Source organism: Leopardus geoffroyi, chromosome A2 (assembly GCF_018350155.1).
Source record: "Leopardus geoffroyi isolate Oge1 chromosome A2, O.geoffroyi_Oge1_pat1.0, whole genome shotgun sequence".
NCBI classification, from domain to species: Eukaryota; Metazoa; Chordata; class Mammalia; order Carnivora; family Felidae; genus Leopardus; species Leopardus geoffroyi.
In genome coordinates, this window is record NC_059331.1 from 115,401,655 (window position 1) to 115,408,177 (window position 6,523).

Genomic DNA, 6,523 nt, shown 5'->3' on the forward strand with positions numbered 1-6,523 from the left:
CTACAGTTCTCTGTGGGCTTTCCATATAAGGCCTTTATTGTGTTGAAATATGTTCCTTGTAAACCTACTTTGTTGAGGGTTTCATCATGAATGGATGTTGTACTTTCTCAAATGCTTTTTATGCATCTATCCAAGTGATCATATGATTTTTATCCTTTCTCTTATTACTGTGATGTATCACATTGATTTGCAAATCTTGAACCACACTTGCAAACCAGGAATAAATCCTACTTGATCATGGTGGTGATTTTTTAAATGTATTGTTGGATTCAGTTTGCTAATATTTTGTTGAGGATTTTTGCATCTATGTTCATCGGAGATATTGGCCTGTAGTTCTCTTTTTTTGTGGTGTTTTTATCTGGTTTTGGTATCAGTGTAATGTTGGCCTCAATGTAATGCTGGCCTCATAAAATGAATTTGGAAGTTTTCCTACTTCTATTTTTTGGAAAATTTTAAGAATAGGTATTAACTCTTTAAATATTTGGTAGAATTCCCCTGTGAAGCCATCTAGTCCAGGACTTTTGTTTGTTGGGAGTTTTGGGGGTTTTTTAAAGTTTTTTAAAAAATTTATTTTATTTTGAGAAACAATGAGAGAGAACAAGTGGAGGAGGGGCAGAGAGAGAGGGGGACAGAGGATCCAAAGTGGGCTCTGTGCTGATAGCTGAGAGCCTGACACATGACTTGAACTCAAGAACCATAAGATCATGACCTGAGCTGAAGTCAGACACTTAACAGACTGAGCCACCCAGGCACCCTAGTTTGTTGGGAGTTTTTTGGTTACTGACTCAATTTCATTGCTGGTAATTAGTGTGTTCAAATTTTCTGTTTCTTCCTGCTTGGGTTTTGGTAGGTTATATGGAATTTATCTAGGAATTTATCCATTTCTTCTAGATTGCCCAATTTGCTAGCATATCATTTTTCATAATATTCTCTAATAACCTTTTGTATTTCTGTGGTGTTGGTTGTTATTTCTCCTCTTTCATTTGTGATTTTGTTTGAGTGTTCTCTCTCTCTGTCTCTCTCTCTCCCTCTCTCCCTTTTTTAATGAGTCTGGCTGCAGGTTTACGAATTTTGTTGAGGTTTTCAAAGAATCAGTCCCTGGTGTCACTGATCTGCTCTATTGTTTTTTAGTTTCCTTATCATTTATTTCTGCTCTAATCTTTATTTCCTTCCTTCTGCTGGTTTGGGGTTTTGTTTGTTGTTCTTTTTCTAGCTCCTTTAGGTGTAAGGTTAGGTTGTTTGAGAATTTTCTTGCTTCTTGAGGTAAGCCTGTATTACTATAAGCTTTCCTGTTAGAACCACTTTTGCTGCATCGCAAAGATTTTGGACACTTGTGTTTTCATTTCCATTGGTCTCCATGTATTTTTCTATTTCTTCTTTTATTTCTTGGTCGACCCATTTATTTAGTAGCATTTTATTTAACCTCCACGTGTTTGTGTTCTTTCCAGGTTTTTTTCTTGTGGTAGATTTCAAGTTCATAGCGTGGTCAGAAAAGATGGATGGTATGATTTCAATCTTTTTGAACTGTTGAGACTTGTTTTATGACCTAATATGTGATCTATTCTGGAGAATGTCCCATGTGCACTTGAAAATAATGTTTATTCTTCTGTTTTAGGATAGAATGTTCTGAATATATTTGTTGAATCCATCTGGTCTAGTGTGTCATTCAAAGTCAGTGTTTCCTTATTGATTTTCTGTTTAGATTATTTGTCCATTAGTGTAAGTAGGATGTTACAGTCCCCTACTATTATTGTATTACTATCGATTATGTTTGCTATTAACTGTTTTATGTATTTGGGTACTTTCATGTCGGGGACATAAATATTTAAAATTGTTATATTTTCTTATTCATTTGTCCCCTTTGTTATAATAATATAATTATATATAGTCCTTCTTTGTCTCTTGTTACAGTCTTTGTTTAAAAGTATTGCTACCCTGGCTTTCTTTTCACATCCATTTGCATGACAAATGTTTCCCCTCACTTTCAACCTGCATGTGTCTTTAGGTCTGAAGTGAGTCTCTTGTTGGGGCGCCTGGGTGGCGCAGTCGGTTAAGCATCCAACTTCAGCCAGGTCACGATCTCGCAGTCCGTGAGTTCGAGCCCCGCGTCGGGCTCTGGGCTGATGGCTCAGAGCCTGGAGCCTGTTTCCGATTCTGTGTCTCCCTCTCTCTCTGCCCCTCCCCCGTTCATGCTCTGTCTCTCTCTGTCCCAAAAATAAATAAACGTTGAAAAAAAAAAAATTTTGAAGTGAGTCTCTTGTAGGCAGCATATAGATGGCTCTTTTTTTTTTTTTTTTTTTTTTTTTTTTTTAATCCACGCCATCACCCTATATCTTTTGATTGGAGAATTTAGTCCATTTACATTTAAAGCAATTATTGATATGTATTTATTTATTGACATTTTTATTTGTTTTGTGTTTGTTTTTGTGGATCTTATCTGTTCTTTTCTTCCCTTGCTCTCTTCTCTCACGTAAATTGGCATTCTTTAGTGATATACTCGGATTCCTTCCTCTTTATTTTTTGCATATCTGTTACTGGTTTTTGTGGTTAACATTAGGTTTGTATATAGCATCTTCTGAATATAGCAGTCTATATTAAGTTGATAGTCACTTAGTTTAGAACCCATTCTTGACTCCTCTCTTCCCCAGGTTTTAGGTACATGGTGTCCTGCTTTTTGTCCTTTTATTTTGTGAGTCCCTTGACGGAGTTTTACAGATATACTTATTTTTACTGCTCTTGTGCTTCCTACTTTTTGTACTTTTACTTGCGGTCTTTCCTTTCCACTCAAAGAGTCCTCTTTAACATTTCTTGTAGGGCTGATTTAGTGGTCATGAACGCCTTTAAATTTTGTTTGGAAAACTCCTTATCTTTATTATAGCCTTTATCTTTATGATAGCCTTGCTGAATATTCTTGGCTGTGGATTTTATTCCTTTTAGCACTTTGAATGTATCATCCATTACCTTCTCGCCTGCAAAGTTTGTTGAAAAATCCACTGATAGCCTTATGGGATTTCCCTTGTATGTAACAGTCTACTTTTCTCTTGCTTTTAAAAATCTCTCTTAATCACCACTTTTTGCCATTGAAATTATTATATGTCTTGGTGTGGACCTCTTTGGGTTGATATTGTTAGGGGATCTCTGTGCCTCCTGTATCTGAATTTCTGTTTCCTTCCCCAGATTTGAGAAGTTTTCAGGTATTTTTTCAAATAAATTTTCTGTCCCCTTTCCCTCTCTTCTTCTTCTGGGATCCCTATAACGTGAATGTTATTTTGCTTGGTGGAGTCCCTGAGTTCCCTAAGTCTATTCTCATTTTACGTATTTTTTTTTTCTCTCACCTGCTCAACTTGATTACTTTCCATTGCTGTCCTCCAGATCACTGATTTATTCTTCTGCCTTCTCTAATCCACTATTTATTCCATCTAGTGTATTTTTGTTTTCAATTATTGTGTCTTCATCTCTGATTCTTTTTTCTCTCTCTGTTAATGGTCTCACTGTTGTCCTCCACTCTTTTCTCAAGTCCAGTGAGTATCTTTATGATTAGTTTAAATTCTCTATTAGATATATATTTCTGGTGTGGTTTTGTCCTATTCTTTCATTTTGGAAATATTCCTCTGTCTCCTCTAACTTTCTATACCTTTTTGTCTAACTCTCCACCTTTTTCTGTGTGTTTGGAGAGCCAGGTGCATCTCCTGCTCTTGAAATTAGTGGGCAGGGCACATTTTTAAAAAGGTGCATGCTGCTTCTCTTCCACAGGAGACATGCAGCCTTTGCCTAGATTGGAGCCAGCTGGGACTGATCTGCCAATGCACATGCAGGCAGGTGCTCAGTTTTGACAAGATGAGGGCTGGTCTTCCATGGGAGGTGACTGGTGGCCACCACCAGGACCAAGACCCTGCAAAGTATCCAGTCAGGATATGTAGTGTTGGCAAAGTTTGTGCTTGTCTTCTAGGGGAGGGGATGCACAGTGCAGCAACTGAGGTAAGCCCTGCAGGAAGGGCAGGACACAGTGTAAGCAAATTAGGTAATGAATGCCAGCACAGATTGGTTCCCACAGGTGGCCGTGTGTGTACAGTGGTGGTAGGGGAGGGAAATGGTGCCTGCCGGCAACTTTGTTCCTAAAGGAGTCTCCCAGAGATCTCTGTCCCTCTGGGACACACTCTGAGGGGAGTAACTAACTCCCTCCCCTATGCGCCAGGCATTTTTTCAAACTGCTGTTTCTCTGGTCTTTTTCTATGTGCTGTTTGTTGTGCAGTCTCTTTAAGGGTGGGGACTTTCCTATCACCTTCCAGGCACTCCCAGGACCTAGCTAGCTGATTTTTAAAGTTCAGGCTTTAAGTCCGCTGGTTGTAAAAACTCACAAAATTCAGCCCCTCTGGTTTTCAGAGCTAAATGTTATGGGGATTTGTCTTCCCCACATGGGCTCCCCAATGTGAGGGTCTGTTTCTCTCCCCTCTCAGCAGTTTTGGCTATTTAGCTCCTGACCACAACTCCACCCCTCTTACTCTCTTTGATGCGGCCTCTTCTCTACATTTAGTTGTGGAATTTGTTCTGCCAGTTCCGGGTGTCTTCTGGATTATTTACACTGATGTGATTGTTGTCTAGTTATATCTGTGAGACAAGGTAGCTTAGGGTCCTCTGGAAGTCAAATTTCTGTTGTTTTAAGCCACATTTTCGGTAATTTGTTATAGCAGCTCTAGGAAATTAATACACCAACCCTGAATTACTAGGGCAAATTCTTGTTGATCTTCTGCCTCATCATTATATCCATTGTTGAAAGTGGGCTACTGAATACACCTGAAACTAATGTAACATTGTATGTTAATTATACTTGAATTAAAATAAATAAGAAAGCGGGGGTATTGAAGGCACAAACTCTTATTGAATTGTCTATTTCTCCCTTCAATTCTGCCAGTTTTTACCTCATAGATTTTGGGGGTTTGTTTTTAGTGAATATGTTTATAATTGTTACATCTTCATGATGGATTGACACTTTTGTCATTATAAAATGCCTTCTTTGTCTCATGTAACATTTTGTTGTTTTAACATCTAATGGTTTGATATTAGTGTAACCATTATGGCTTTCTTATGGTTGCTGTTTGCATGATATATCTTTTTTAGATCATTTTATTTTGAAATTTTTGTTCTTTTGAATCTAAAGCATATCTTCTGTAGTCATCATATGGTTTTATTTAATCCAATTTAACAATCTGTCTCTTTTGTTTAGAATGGGTTGTTTAATCCATTCTCCAATCTGTTTACACATATATATTGAGTTCTTTTTTTTTTTTTAAGTTTTTTTTTAATGTTTGTTTATTTTTGAGAGAGAAAAAGAGAGAGCCGGGGAGGGGGGTGTGGGGGGTGCAGAGAAAGGCATAGAATCTGAAGCAGGCTCCAGGCTCTGAGCTGACAGCACAGAGCCTGATGCGGGGCTTGAACTTATGAACTGAAAGATCATGACCTGAGCTGAAGTCAGACGCTTAACTGACTGAGCCACCCCACGTGTCCCAAAACATGTATATTGAGTTCTTAATTTTAGGCTTTGCATTTTTCAATTGTACAATTTCAAATCAATTTTTTTAAAAAAAAAGATTCTGGTTCTCATGAAATTCTCCATCTTGACTCATTAATCAAAGCTACTTCTAAGTCTGTCTCTGATAACACTAATAACTGGATCATCTGTGGATCTGGCTTTATTGCCTATTTTTCCTCATGGTTCTGCTCTTTGGTATTCTTTGTAATTTTTTACTTAATATTAGGTATTGTATATGATATACTGTACAGTCTCTGGATGTTACCTTCCTACAGAGGGGGATAACTCTATTCCCTGGTAGGAAGGCAGTGTAGGCAAATCACATTAATCTAATCTATAATTCAGTGAATGTGAAACTAGATTGCAATGTTATAAGGTTTAATTTACTTTACTTGGATTCTTTCCTGTTCCTAAGGTGTAATTCTCAGAGTTCTTATATGAGATTCTGGAGTAGACACCAGTGCCTCTCTTGATGGGTTCTAGAATGTAATTTTTGCTTCATCAATACCATAATGCAATATACATTTTAAAAAATCTTTGTTTTGGCCTTCAGGTTTCTGCCTTTTTGTTTTTTTAAAAATCCTTCTGCTCTGACCAATCCAAGAATTCAGCAAATACTCAAGGGGGGAAATCAGCAGAGTGTGAGACTCACTTCTCTGAACCTTCCTGCTTTATGAGGATTTTAGGTCTCCCAAGTGCTGGTTGGCTCAATTATCCTAAACTTTTTATCTCTTCACTCTTGTGGGGTTGCAATAGTTTGTTTGCTTCTCTGATTCTTAGCAGTAACTTTCTTCCTTCTACCCAGATTTGTATCAAAAACTGGCAATCCTATAAAGGAAGACATAGCTGAAGAATGTTTACTCACTTCTCTGCTGTGTTGTAAATCTCCAGGACAACCCACAGGTTCAGTGATTCAGAGGGACTCACAGGACTCAGCATATGGTCCTACTCATGGCTATGCTTTATTATAGCAGAGACATACAAAGCAAAATC